At 33.0% G+C, this 15,843-nt stretch overlaps 1 long non-coding RNA gene and 1 pseudogene across 2 annotated transcripts in view; one reads left to right on the forward strand and one right to left on the reverse strand.

Annotated features, from left to right (window-relative positions):
• Positions 1-15,843, reverse strand: part of LOC141507077 (uncharacterized) — a 78,878-nt gene that overhangs the window by 12,588 nt on the left and 50,447 nt on the right. The window lies entirely within an intron of this gene.
• On the forward strand, positions 13,111-13,534 carry LOC141521303 (large ribosomal subunit protein P1 pseudogene; annotated as a pseudogene).

The raw sequence follows: 15,843 nt of genomic DNA on the forward strand, positions 1-15,843 counted from the left end.
ATTTCTCTCCCAACCCTCCCCCTCATAATTTCTCCTATATAGTCCAACCCAAGGACATTCTCCTTGTTTGAGAAAAACAGAAGTAAACAGAGTATCTCTGAGTTCTCTCTATCATTCAATTAAAATATAAATCCCTGAAGGAAGGTTCTGTTTAATTTTGACTATGTATCCTGAACACTTACTATGGTGCCTGGAATATAGTAGGTACATATTAAATATTAGCTGATTGGTTGAACTCTTCTACAATAATTGTTTTTCCATCAAATTCAACTCTTTGTAACCCCACTTGGGGTTTCTTGACAAAACTACTGGAGTTGTTTGTAATTTCCTTTACTTCAGCTGTAGTGGTTTGTCATTTCCTTCTTCAGCTCAATTTATCAGTGAGGAAACTGAGGCAAAGTTAAGTGACTTATCCAAGGTCACACAACTAGTAAAAGTCTGAGGTCAAATTTGAACCTGGTTTTTCCTGACTCCAGGCCCAGTATTCTATCCATTGCATTGCCTAGTTGCCCTCTACCCACACTTCTACAATAAGCATCCATTCTAATTATTCTTTTCCCTTTTTTGTTTTTAATCTGAAATAATGACTTCACTGGTAAAAATAGAATGATGCTAGATAATCTTTCTATTATGCAACCCTGGGGAAATTTAATTCACCTCTTGTTTGATTTTGTCTTTTTTCTGCCAAGAATGGTCTTTGTACCATAGGAAACCAAAAAAAAAGTTGAGGGATGGGGAGAGAATAGGAAATTGATATACAAATATGTTGGGAATAAATAAAAAAGTACTTACCTATGATGAGTTCATGTCACTGAACCCAGTTCATGTCACTAAAATATAGTCATTAAGAACATAAGAAAAGAAAAGAAAACTGACAGATAGAATTGGAAACTCTGTCAATAATTTTTTAAAGACTGACAAGAAGGTGGAGTCAAGATGGTGTAGTGTCAGGAAGAGTGTGGCAAGATACTCACAAAATTACTAAAGAAATTCAGAAAATACAAAAGGAAAATCTAGAAAAATCTTAGGGAGGGTTTTATCAGAATTTTTTTAATGCCACAGTAAGTCATTTTTCTAACCCAGTTTAATGTTAAGAGACAGAGACATCTGTGGACACTGGGGATATATTCTGGATGTAAGCATTGTAGAGCTTACAGACTAAAAGAGGACCAAGGCACACAGGTGCCAACAGTCAGCTTTGTTGATAAATATCCAGTTCAGGGTGACTGATACAGGGAAGACTGAGGAGGATGGCCAGGAGTGGTATTCCAAGGAAAGGCACAAAAATATTGTGCTGTAAGAAATGATGAAGGGGAGCGATTCAGAGAAATCTGAGAAGTCATGTAAGAACCAAAGAACAACCTATACAAAGATAACAATATTGTAGAGTCAAACAAATTTGAAAGACTTGGGAACTCTGATCAGCATGAAAACAAACTACATGAGACATGCTACCCACCTCCTGATAGATGAAGAACTCAGAATGCAAAATGAATTTTTTTTTAAACATGGCCAATGTGGAAATTTATTTTATTTTTTCTCAAATGTTTTGTCTTTCTCAGTTGAGAGTGAGGGTGGGTATAAAAGGGAATAAAGGTAGATTTTTGTTGAAACCATAATCCAAGCCCCCAGAAGTCCACCAGAGACTCTAATCTCATTAGTATTGTGAGAGGCCAGACAGAACTGACTAGAAAGAAAGAGGAGAGATCCAGGTTCTTTAGTTTCTTCAGTTCTTCTAGTTTCCAACTTTGAGAAAGGGGATCTGAAATGCTGGGGTTGAAGGACTTGAAGAAGAAACAAGTGGGAGAGGAGCTGTTAATCTCTAGCATGTTCATATCCACATCTTGCTACTATAGAAAATTCTGGAAAGCTCCCCTTGAATGAGATTTTAAACTCTCTTGGTTGACCTGAGTTACCTCACTACCAATGGAGGCTTCCTTCAATTTACATTGCAAGGTATATATTCTATATTCACAAATATATATATATATATATATATATATATATACACTCTTTTCATGATGAAACACGCTATTTGTCTCCAGTGAAAGAACTAATGTATAAAAATGGAATGAAACATAGTTTTTCTTTCTTTCTTTCTTTCTTTCTTTCTCTTTCCTGTTTGAGTCTTTGTACAACATGGCTAATAAAGAATTATTTTATATGGTTGCATATATATATATAAAACTTCAGATTGTTTATCAACTCAGGGAGGGGAAGGAGCGATAGAATTTGAAACATTTTTTTTAATTTTTAAAAATTGTTTTAACATGTAATTGGGGAAAATAAAATATTTTTTAAAAGAAATAACAAACAGCAGTTTAAAACTTAAAATAGTATTCCCCAAGACCAAGAATCTTTAAGAGACCATATATAATTCTAGTCTAGTATACTGCTCTCTCTGAGGAAAGCAGTCTTTGGCCCAAATTTCCCCTTCTAAAGTAATTAAAGTTTCCCTTAGAAAAGTAGTGGAACAGGAGGAGGAGACACTATAGATATGTAGTCTTGCTTTCCTCTTAGACAATCAAAGTAGTCACATTCCTCTACCCCCAAAAAAGAGATTAATAAAAAAAATATGACAAAAGATTGAGAATAATAGGAAAGTTACCAGAGTAATGTAGATGAACAAATGTGTCAGTCTTCAAAAAAAGGAAGATAATTGTCTGTGAAGTATAGGCCAGGAATCTTAACTTTGATTTCTATAAATCTTCTACAATAAATTATTATAAGGATAATTAATGACTGTAGACAAGAAAACAATGATCACAAAAAACCACCATTCTTCATCAAAACAGGCCCTATTCAGAGTTATTGCATTTCCTTTTTTTGATAAAGTTACTAGATTAATAGGTTGGAACAATGCTATAGATCACATTTATCTAAATTTTAGCAAATCATTTTTAGCAAATCCTTCATGTTATTCTCGTATACAAGATGGTCTTTGTACCATAGGAACAGTTAAATGACCTTGGAACTGGTTGAATATCTGATTTCAAAAAGTAGTCATTACTGAATCCCCGTCAATTTGAAAGCAGGTCTCCAGTGGAATGCCCCAGGGAACCTGTGCTTGACTTTGTGTTATTTAACTTTTTTTAAATCAATGATTTGTATAAAAGTCTAGATGGCACATTTGTCAAGTATGTTGTAGAAGGTATGAAATGAACTTTTAACTCTGTGATTTTATAATAAATGTTTATTTTTCAGTACTCCTGTTATTCCATCAATGAAAAGCACAACTCATCCCTGTTTTCCTATGATGTATAATTTGCATCCATGTTGTCTCATGTATGTAATATTCCTCTATGATTGTTTTTAATATTTCATGGGTAACTTTAAATAAATGGATTATCTATCTGTTATTTCTTTCTCTTACCAAATGACTGGTCTACCACATTTTCCCACTATCTCTCAGAACACTTGCAACTTTGATTCCTTGAGAGACTATATAGTATTCTAAGATTCACAACCATACAAAATAATTAGAAAAAACATTTATATTAAAAGGAAGGTTTTTACATAAGGAACATCTTGAAAGAGTCCAAAACACTGAAATTTTTCCAAATGCAATCTAGTCTGTTCCCCTCTTCCCATTCAATTTTGGAATGAACTGTTGGTCCATTTGCAGTGCCTACCTCAGTTTTATATGTTGTTTTCTATTGTTCAAGCATGTTGTTCAGTTTGTGATTCTGTGGACCATGTCATATCAGGATTTTCCATCCTCCACTATTTCCCAAAGTCTGTCCTATGGATCATATTCATTGCTGCTATGACTATCTAACCATCTCGCTCTCTTCTGTCCCCTTTTGTTTTTTCCTTCAATATCTCCCCACATCAGTTTCTTTTATAATGAGTCCTGTATTCCCATTTTGTGTACCTTCACATGGTTTCCCCATTTTACAAATAAAGAAATTAGGGCTGAGAGAGGTTAAGGAATTTGACCAGGATCATACAATAACTAAATATTTGATACTGGATTCAAACTCTAGGTCTTTCTAAATCTGTCCAGTGCTAATGGGATCTGGGTATAGTTGCAGAAATGCAGGAAAAAGATTGTCAGATCCATCTGGTCCCTTCAATGTTATTAAGTGAAGCTCTAGAATTTAGTAAGTTTAGCCTTGGCACTAACTGCTGAGGGTATGATCGAATTTGAACAGCTTGGGAGTTTGGGGTTTCAAATCTAAGATTTGATTGGTGCAAAGAACTCCCTGACAGCAGCTAGCTGGTGCAGTAGATAAAATTTTAGTCATGATGCTAGAAAATTCTGTGTTTATATTCTGCCTCAGAGATTTACTAGTTCTCTAATGATAGACAAATCACTTAATCACTCTTGATCTCAGTTTCTTATTATGTAAAATGGGAATAATAATAGAATCTACCTTGTAGGACTATTGTGAGAATAAAATTTTATATATATATATATATATATACATTATATATATACATATATGTATATATATATATATAGAGAGAGAGAGAGAGATAAACATATAGATATTGATATAAAGTGGCATATAAATGCCACTATTATTTTCTACCAAGAAAGATAAACAACTATTCTTTAGAGTTGGGGATTTGTCTGGGGTAGCACTGCCATAAAGCCATTTTGCGGCTGAGATAGGTCTTGAACTCAAGGTTTCATTACACTAGCTTTACATGAAATCATATTATGGGCCATGCTGAAAGAATATAATCACTCTAAATTAAATATCAAGTGATCCTGAATAAATTTCTTCTGAGGAGATACAAGATCCTCAAAAAGAATGGTTTCAATCTCAAGGGTTCGCTTGTTGTGCATTCTAGATGTGGCTAAACTCCAGACTAACAAAAGAGGAGGAAATATGGAGAGTAGCACAGGGTATCACTATATGGCTCATAGGGAGACAGAATAGACACCTATGACCTTCCCCCCCACCCTTTTCCAATGGAGATTGTTATTCCTGCCAGGAAAGAAAGATCACTTGATCACTCTGGTCTCTTTTTGCTATAATTATATTTATTTGCTCCCTTAAATATTACTAATCTAGAGGATATAGTGTTTCAGATTCAATATAACTTTTTATCACTGGTTCATTCATTGAGGGGGGGCAATAGAACCCCCCAAATAGAAGAGAACTGAAGAGAGTAAAACATCTCCCCTTCTAACCACCTCTGCCCTGCATCTCAGGTTAGCACAGGGGATTCATCCTCAACAATAAGGAGAGTACTATTCCAATAGACTTTAGGGATCGGGTTACAGTCTGAAGCAAGTTCTGACTTTGCACAAAAGAGCAATAACACTACCATTGAGAATAGTCATTGAAGATATCTTTTGCAGATGGCGGGAATTCAGCAGAAAAGCCCAGCAATAGATGGTAGTAGAATTTTTGCAGAGAATCAACCAGGGGCAGCTTGACCCAACCCAACTAGTAGTGGAGGTGGAGTAGGGCATCAGTGAAGTACCGTGATGCAGTGAGAGGCACCCTAGTCTGAATATAACACTAAGTTGATTGGGGAGTGTTTCCTCTCTCACTGACAGCATGGGAACCTATGGAAGAGCAAATGGTTCTTTTAACTCTTGGAGGTTTTCTTGTTATTTACCTTGATATTTTGTTAAATTAAATATATTTTGCTTTGAACAAATAATATCATTTGATCTAGAAAAAAAGAATCACTGGAAAATGGGGCAGGGGTTGGAATTGATGATCCAAATAGAACTCCAAACTTGAGAAAGAGTAAGGAATCTCAGAGTCATTTGGGGAACTAAAAGGAAATTGATGTTATGATTGATAAATATTGATATGATAAATATTGACATCATATTGATATGATAAAAGGAAATTTCATAATAGGCTTTTGGGAAATTGTAGTATTTTCACTGATTCTAGATTGCTTACATTTATAAAAACTAAGCTTTTATCTTTTATATAAATATAAGACAGTAAGATGATACAGTAGATAGTGATGAGTCCTGAATTCAGAATATCTGAATTCAAATCTGAATTCAGATATTTACTAGTTGTATGATCCTATACAAATCACAAACACTGCCTGCTTCAGTTTCCTCAGCTGTAAAAAGGTGATAATAATAGCTTCTATCTCTGAGGGTTATTGTAAAGATCAAATGAGATAAAATATGTCATGTTCCTGATTCAAAGAGGGTGATCAATCACTGTTTTTTGCTTCCTTCCATTATTTTCCTAGTAATGCTAAATGATTATGAATCACAGGACATTATTATTTCAAAAGAACCTTTGAACTATTTATATTCCTATATGGGAAAGTAATAACACGTAACATTAGGGCAGTTAGAAAAAGTCTATTTACACAAAGGTCATAGGAATCAATTGATTATTTAAGGAAGATCTCAAAAGTAAAATGGAAAAGAGATACACTGGGAAGAGGGAAGAGAGGAAAATATGGAAAATTATCTCACATAAAAGATGCATGTAAGGAAGAGTTTTTACAATGGAGGATAAAGGTATGAAGGAGTTGTGCAGAAAACTCTCATCTGAACTAATTCAAAAAGGAGCAAATATACATTTATTCATTCATACATTTATGCATGCATGATCACATATACAGTTGGTACAGAAATTCATCTTACTAATTAGAGAAGTAGGAGCAGAAGGGGCTAAGTGAAAGGGGGTAGAGGTGACAAAAGGGAGAGTAGATTAAGTGAGGCTATAGTAAAAAACAAAATAGACTTTTATGGGAGGAACAAGGTGAAAAAGAGACTTAATAGAGGAGAATGAGATGGAGGGAAATGCACAGATAGCAATCGTAACTTTAAATGTGAAGAGGAAAACTCACATAAAAGAGAAAGAATATCAAAATGAATGAGAAACAATATTCAACAATATGTTATTTATTAAAAAAAACATACACAGAGTTAAAATAAGGAGTAAGAGCAGAATCTATTATGTTTCAATTGAAGTAAAAAAGATAGAGGTAGTAATTATAATCTCAGGCAAAACAAAAGAAAAAACAGACCTAATTAAAAGAGATAATCAGGGAAATTACATTTTGCTAAAAGGTATTGTAAAACACTGCTTTGATTTCAATAATGAACATAAATGCACTAAAGGGCATAGCAACCAAATTCTTCAATAGTGTAATTCTAAAGAAAGAGTCAAAGAACAGATCCTAGAAATAATCAATAATTTCATTAAACATAATGACCACAATGAGACAAAATACCAAAATTAGTGGGATGGAGCCAAGGAAGTACTTAAGGAAAATGTATATATACATAATAAATCACAAATAAATCAGTAAAATAAAAAACAGATCAATAAATTGGAAATGTTACTTAAAAAACCCCAACAAATTAAAAATCCCCAATCAACCAACAAAATGAAAAACCCAAAAATCAAAGGAGATTTATAACATTGAAAGTAAAAAACAAATAATCATTAAACTAATTTAAAAAAAGAAGCTATATAGAAAGAATTAACCATTTTATCCTAGATAATGATAATAATGAAACAACATACTAAAACCTATGGGATTCATTCAAAGCAACTCTCAGGGGATATATTATAGCTCTAAATGCTTATATGAATAAATTGGAGAAAGAGGAAATCAATGAACTAAACAAGCAACTAAAAAAATTAGAGAAAGAACAAATCAAAAATCCCCCAATCAAATGCCAAATTAGAAATTTTAAAAACCAGAGGAGAAATTAATAAAATTGAAAGCAAAAAAACTATTGAATTAATAAATAAAACCAAAAGTTGGTATTATGAAAAAAAACAATAAAATTGATAAACCTCTGGTCAATTTGATTAAAAAAAGAAAGAAGAAAACCAAATTGCTAGTATTATAAATGAAAAAGGTGAACTCACCATCAATGAGGAGGAAATTAAAGTAATAATTCAAAATTATTTTGCCCAACTTTATGCCAATAAATTTGATAATCTAAGTGAAATGGATGAATATTTACAAAAATATAAGTTGCCCAGGTTAAATGAAGATGAGATTAAATACCTGAACAACCCTATCTCAGAAAAAGAAATTCAACAAGCCATTATTGAACTCCCTAAAAAAAAAAATCTCCAGGGCCTGATGGATTCACAAGTGAATTCTACCAAACATTTAAGGAACAATTGGTTCCAATCCTATATAAACTCTTTGGAAAAATAGGGAAAGATGGAACTCTGCCTAACTCTTTCTATGAAACCAATAAGGTACTGTTACCTAAACCAGGAAGAGTTAAAACAGAGAAAGAAAATTAAAGACCTATTTCCCTCATGATGAATATAGATGCAAAAATCCTAAATAAAATCTTAGCAAAACGACTACAACAAGTCATCACTAGGATAATACATTATGATCAAGTAGGATTTATTCCAGGAATGCAGGGTTGGTTCAATATTAGGAAAACTGTTAGTATACTCAATTATATCAATAACAAACCTATCAGAAACCATATGATCATATCAATAGATGCTGAAAAAGCTTTTAACAAAATACAGCATCCATTCCTATTAAAAACACTAGAGAGTGTAGGAATAAATGGACTGTTCCTTAAAATAATGAGCAATATCTATCTGAAACCATCAACAAGCATTATACTCAATGGGGAGAGGCTAGAGGCATTCCCAATAAGATCAGGGGTTAAACAAGGGTGCCCATTATCACCACTACTATTCAATATTGTATTAGAAATGTTAGCATCAGCAATTAGAGAAGAAAAAGAAATTAAAGGAATTAGAATTGGGAAGGAGAGACAAAACTCTCACTATTCACAGATGACATGATGGTCTACCTAGAGAATCCCAAGAAATCATCTAAAAAACTACTGTAAAAAAATAGGAATTTTAGCAAAGTTGCAGATTATAAAATAAACCCCCATAAATCCTCAACTTTCCTATATATGACTAGCAAGAAACAGCAGGAAGAGCTAGAAAGAGAAATTCCATTCAAAGTAACCTCAGATAGTGTAAAATACTTGGGAGTCTATTTGCCAAGACAGACTCAGAATCTTTTTGAAAACATTTATAAAACATTTCTCACACAAATTAAATCAGATTTAAATAACTGGGCAAATATCAACTGCTCATGGATAGGGAGAGCTAATATAATAAAAATGACAATTCTACCAAAACTAAACTATCTGTTTAGTGCCCTACCAATCAAAATTCCAAAAAATTACTTTAATGAGCTAGAAAAAAATGTAAGTAAATTCATATGGAGAAAGAAAAAGTCAAGAATTGCCAGGAGCTTAATGAAAAAAATGCAAACGAAGGTGGCTTAGCACTACCAGATCTAAAATTATATTATAAAGCATCAGTCATCAAAACTGTTTGGTACTGGCTAAGAAATAGAGTGGTGGACCAGTGGAATAGACTAGGTGTAAAAGCAGGAGAGGATTATAGTAATCTGCTGTTTGATAAACCCAAAGAGTCAGGCCATAAAACTTCCTCTTTGATAAAAACTCCCTCTTTGATAAAAACTGCTGGGATAATTGGAAGTTAGTATGGAAGAAACTTAGATTAGACCAACACCTCACACCCTTTACCAAGATAAGATCCAAATGGTTACAGGACATAGACATAAAAAACAATACTATAAGCAAATTAGAAGATCAAGGACTAGTCTACCTGTCAGATCTATGGAAAGGGGAACAGTTTATGACTAAGGAAGAGTTGGAGAACATCACTAAAAACCAATTAGATGATTTCGATTACATTAAATTAAAAAGTTTTTGCACAGGTAAAACCAATGTAATCAAAATCAAAAGAAAAGTAGTAAATTGGGAAACAATTTTTACAACTAATGATTCTGACAAAGGACTCATTTCTAAAATATACAGAGAACTGAGTCATATTTTTAAAACAAAAAGCCATTCCCCAATTGACAAATGGTCAAAGGATATGCAAAGGCAATTTACAGATGAGGAGATCAAAGCAATCCATAGCCATATGAAAAAATGCTCTAAATCATTAATTATTAGAGAAATGCAAATTAAAGCTTCGTTGAGGTGCCACCTCACACCTCTCAGATTGGCCAGTATGACCAGGAAGGATAATGATCATTGTTGGAAGGGATGTGGGAAATCTGGGACACTATTACACTGTTGGTGGAGCTATGAACTCATCCAACCCTTCTGGAGAGCTATTTGGAACTATGCCCAAAGGGCAACAAAAATGTGCATACCCTTTGACCCAGCAATACCACTACTGGGTCTATACCCTGAAGAGATGAGGGAAAAGGGTAAAAACATTACTTGTACAAAAATATTTATAGCAGCCTTGTTTGTGGTGGCAAAGAATTGGAAATCCAGTAAATGTCCTTCAATTGGGGAATGGTTTAGCAAACTGAGGTATATGTATGTCATGGAATACTATTGTTCTATTAGAAATCAGGAGGGACAGGATTTCAGGGAAACCTGGAGGGATTTGCATGAACTGATGCTGAGTGAGATGAGCAGAACCAGAAAAACACTGTACATCCTAACAGCAACATGGGAGTGATGTCCAAACTTGAAGGACTTGCTCATTCCATCAGCTCAACAATTGGGAACAATTTTTGGCTGTCTGCAAAGGAGAGTACCATCTGTATCCAGATAAAAGAGCTGTGGAGTTTGAACAACGTACAAAGACTATTCCCTTTAATTCGGAAAAAAAAAAAACCCAGATGTCTTATGGTTTGATCTGGTTACCTCTGAGAATTCTGTTCTCTTTAAGGATATGATTTCTCTCTCATCACACCCAATTTGAATCAAGGTACAACATGGAAACAAAGTAAAGACTGACGGAGTGCTATCTGTGGGGTGGGGGTGGGGGGAGGAAAGCAAGATTGGGGGAAAACTGTAAAACTCAAATAATATCTTTAATAAAAATTTTTAAAAAAAAGAAGCTAGGGGCAGCTAGGTGACGCAGTGGATAAAGCACCAGCTATGGAGTCAGGAGTACCTGGGTTCAAATCTGGTCTCAGACACTTAATAATGACCTAGCTGTGTGGCCTTGGGCAAGCCACTTAACCCCACTTGCCTTGAAAAAAAAAAGCTAAAAAAAATTAAAAAATTAAATTAATTTAAGAAAAGAAGCTGGTCTAACTTTAAAAAATAATAAAACCGATAAATCATTGACTAATTTGACTTTAAAAAAAAGAAAAAAGAAAATCAAATTACACAGATAAAAAGTGAAAGGGATAATTAACAGTCAATGAAGATTACATTTAAACAGTTATTTGGAGTTATTTTGCCTAACTATACATCAATAAAATTCACCATCTAAAGGAAATTAGTGGATATTTATAAAAATACAATTTACTCATATTAATAGAAGACAAAATAGAATACTAAAGTAATTCAGAATACTTAAATAACTACCATAGAAAAAGAAATTGAACAAAATGTAAATGAACTTCTACAAAAGAAAGTCCAGTATCATATTAATTAATTAGTAAATTCTTTCAGACATTTAATGGGCAATTAATTCCATTGTCATATAAACTATCTGAAAAATTAGATGAAGAAGGAATACTAACAAATTTCTTCTATGGCAAAAAGTGTATTTTGATATCTAAACAAGTAATAGCAAAAATAGAGGAAAGAAATTAGAGACAAATTTCTCTAATATACACTAATGGAAAAATTTTAAATAAAATACTAGCAAGGAAATTATGACAATTTATCACAAAGAGCATACATTTTGGCCAGGCTGGATTTATGCCAAAAATTCAAGAATGGCTCAATATTAGAAAAAGAAGGAAAATAATTGATCACATTAATAACAAAATAATAAAAATTATAGGATGATGTCAAAAGTTGTAGAAAAAGCTTTTGACAAAATTTATTGAAATATTAGTAGATTTACATAATATTAAAATATTAGAAAGCATCTAAGAGCTCTTTAAATTATTATTAATATTTATCTAACACTAAAAGCAAGTATTACCTATAATAGGGATAAACTAGAAGCCTTACCAATAAGGTCAGGGATGAAGCAAGGATGTACATTATCACCATTATTTATTCTACAAGAAATGCTACTTATAGCAACAAATAAAAAAAATGGAAGGAATAAGTATAGGCAATGAAGAAAATTTTTTTATCATTTTTCCAGATGATATGAAGAAATACTTAAAGAATGCTAGTGACAAGCAATTAATGAAGACAATTTCCAACTTTAGCAGTCACAATATACAAAATAAACCTACATAAATCATCAATACTGCTCTGCATTACCAATAAAACCCAGCAGAAAGGGATAGAAAGAGAAATTACATTTAAAATAATAGACAGGATAAAATATTTAGTTTTCTATTGGCCAAGATACAGTCAGGACATTTATGGGCACAATTACAAAATATTCTTCACCCAAATAAAAATAGATCCAAATAACTGGAAAAATATTCATTAGTCATGGGTAGGCTGAGTCTTTTATGTGCATGATAAAAATAATGACACTAACTAAATTAATTTATTTAGTGTCAAAGCAATCAAACTACCAAAGAACTAATATATTGAGTTAGGGGGAAATAATAACAAAATTCATCTGGAGGAACAAATGGTCAAGGATATAATAGAAAGTACTAAGGGAAAAAAGGTGAAGGAAGGAGGTCTAGTAGTACTAGGTCTTAAACTACATCCCAAATATATATACTATGCTATATACCATATACCATATACCATATACTATATACTATATACTATATACTATATACCATATACCATATACCATATACCATATATACCATACACCATACACCATATACCATATACCATATACCATATATACCATACACCATACACCATATACCATATACCATATACCATATACTATATACTATATACTATATACTATATACTATATACTATATACTATATACCTTAAGTTCAAAATGGAAACATGATTTAGACATCAAGGATGATATCATAATCAAATTAGGGGAGCATGGAAAAAGTTCCTGTCAGATTCTTGGAGATAAAGAGACAAATTTACAGGATATAAAATAAACAATTTTGATTACCTTAAATTAAAATTTTAATTTTGCATAAATGAAACCTCCACAGCCAAAAGTAGCTGGAGAAAATTTTACAGCAAAATTTCACTGAGTCGCTCCCTCTCCTCAGTTGTCTGTAAGGTGCTCGGTTCTTCTTCAGAAGCTAAGGCCATGTTGAGGTGACTCCACTTCAGCTGGCAGCTAGCGCCACTACAAACAAGTCTCCTCCATCCCCCGAAATGGCCATCTCCGAGCTCGCCTGCATCTACTCCGCCCTCATCCTTCACGATGACGAAGTTACAGTCACGGAAGATAAAATTAACGCCCTCATTAAAGCAGCAGGTGTGAATGTTGAACTATTCTGGCCTGGATTATTTGCAAAAGCTCTGTCTAATGTCAGTATTGGAAGTCTCATCTGCAATGTAGGAGTTGGTGGACCTGCCCCAGCAGATGGTGGTGATGCCCCTGCTGGAGGTGCTGCTCCTGCTAGTGCAGCTGCCCCAGCTGAGGAGAAGAAAGAAGAAGCAAAAAAAAGAATCCGAGGAGTCTGATGATGACATGGGTTTTGGTCTGTTTGACTAAATATTTTTTGTAACATTAAATAAAGGGCTTAATTCAACTAAAAAAAATTTCACTGAGTCTCATTTCTCAAATATATTGCTATCTGAGCTAGTTTTTTTTAAAAAAAAACCATTCCCTAATAGTCAAAGTATATGAATAGTCAGTTTTCAGAAGCAATAAAAGATATTAAGACTCAAATAAAAATTGTCAAAATTACTAATAATGAAAGAAATGCAAGTTAAAATAACTCTGAGACACAACTTCATAACAATATGATTTGCTAAGATTACAGAAAAATTAAAATCATATATGCTAGAGGGATGTGAGAATTTAGGTACACTGATGCACCACTGGTCAAGTTATGAACTAGTCTAGCCATTCTGGTGAACAACCCAAAGGTCTATTAAACTATGCATACCCAGCAGTATCCAGCAGCACCACTATTAGGAATATAGTCCAAAGAGATAAAATTATACAGACAAGAACTCATAGGACCAATAATATATAGCAGCTGTTTTATGGTAGCAAATAATTGGAAACTGAGAAGATGCTTATCAGGTGGGGAATGTCTGAACAAGTTTTGCTATATTATTGTGATGGAATATTATTGTGCTATAAGAAATGATGAACGAAGTATTTTCAGAAAAACCTGAGAAGATTCTTATAAACTAATGCAAAGTGAAGTAAGCAAAACTAGGAGAACATTGTATATTGTAAAAGCAATACTATAATGATAATCAATTGTTAAAAAGTTAGCTACTCAGATCAATACAATGATCCAAGAGAATTACAAAGGATTTGTTTTATTTTGTTTTTTAAAATTTTTTATTAATGTTTTATTTTTCCAAATACAAGTTATGAAAGTTTTTTTTAACATTCCTCCATATGCCTATGAGGATTTCTAAGTTACAAAATATCCTTCCACTCTCCTTTCCCACCCACCCTCCTCTCAGCAGTGAACAGTCAGATTAATATTGTATTTGCACCTTTGTGTTAAGCATGTTTACATGTTAGCCATTTTTGGTATGAGGAATATGGATTAAGTGAAAAATATATAATAGATGGGGTTTTTAAAGGTGAATGTGCTGTTCATTAGATTTTGAAGGATTTTGTTTTGTTTTGTTTTGTTTTTCCTCCGGATGGGGATAGCATTATCCATAGGTGGTCTAATATGGTTGTCCTAGTTCTCTGAACTGCTCAGAACAGCTGTATCCAACAGTGTTGACCATCTCACAATGTTGTTAATGTGTGTGTATTGATCTTTTGGTTCTACTCCCTTCACTCAGCATCAGATTCTGTAATTCCATCCATGTTTCTCTAGAGTCTGACTCCAAAGAACTTGTGATAAAAATTGATATCCCCCCATCAGAAAGAGAACTGATAAACTCTGGGTGAAGATTTGAGCACATTTTTTCTATTCCCCCCCACATTGTGATTAATGTGGATTTCCACATTACATATTTCATATACTTAATGGGTAACTTCAGACAATGTAAAATACTTGGGAATAAAATAAATAAAATAAAATAAAATACCTGCCAAGGCAGACTCAGAAACTTTTTGAAAACTTCTCACACAAATAAAATAAGATTTAAATAACTAGGTAAATATCAACTGCTCATGGATAGGCCAAGTTAATATAATAAAAACAACAATTCTACCTAAATTAAACTACTTATTTAATGCCCTACCAATCAAAATTCCAAAAAATTATTTTAATGAGTTAGAAAAAAATAGTAAGTAAATTCATATGGAGAAATAAAAAGTTGAGAATTTCCAGGGATTTAATGAAAAAAAAAGTGCAAAAGAAGGTGGCTTAGCCCTACAAGAGCTAAAATTATATTATAAAGCATTAGTCATCAAAACTGCCTGGTATTGACTAAGAAATAGAGTGGTGGATCAGTGGAATAGACTAGGTGTAATAGCAGGAAATGATTATAGTAATCTACTGCTTGAAGAGTCCAACTTTTGGGATAAAAACTCTCTCTTTGATAAAAATTGTTGGGAAAATAGGAAGATAGTATGGCAGAAACTTGGATTAAACCAACACCTCACTCCCTATACCAAGATAAGATCAAAATGGATATAGGGATTTAGACATAAAAGACAATATTATAAGCAAACTAGGAGATCAAGGAATAGTTTACCCGTCAGATGTATGGAAAGAGAAGCAGTTTATGAAGGTGAAGAGATGGAGAACATCATTAAAAATAAACTAGATAATTTCAATTACATTAAATTAAAAAAGTTTTGCACAGACAAAACCACTGTAACCAAGATCAAAAGAAATGTAGTTAATTGGGAAAGAATTCTTACAACTAGTATTTCTGACAAAGGACTCATCTCTAAAAT

This window comes from Macrotis lagotis, chromosome 1 (assembly GCF_037893015.1).
Source record: "Macrotis lagotis isolate mMagLag1 chromosome 1, bilby.v1.9.chrom.fasta, whole genome shotgun sequence".
NCBI lineage: Eukaryota > Metazoa > Chordata > Mammalia > Peramelemorphia > Peramelidae > Macrotis > Macrotis lagotis.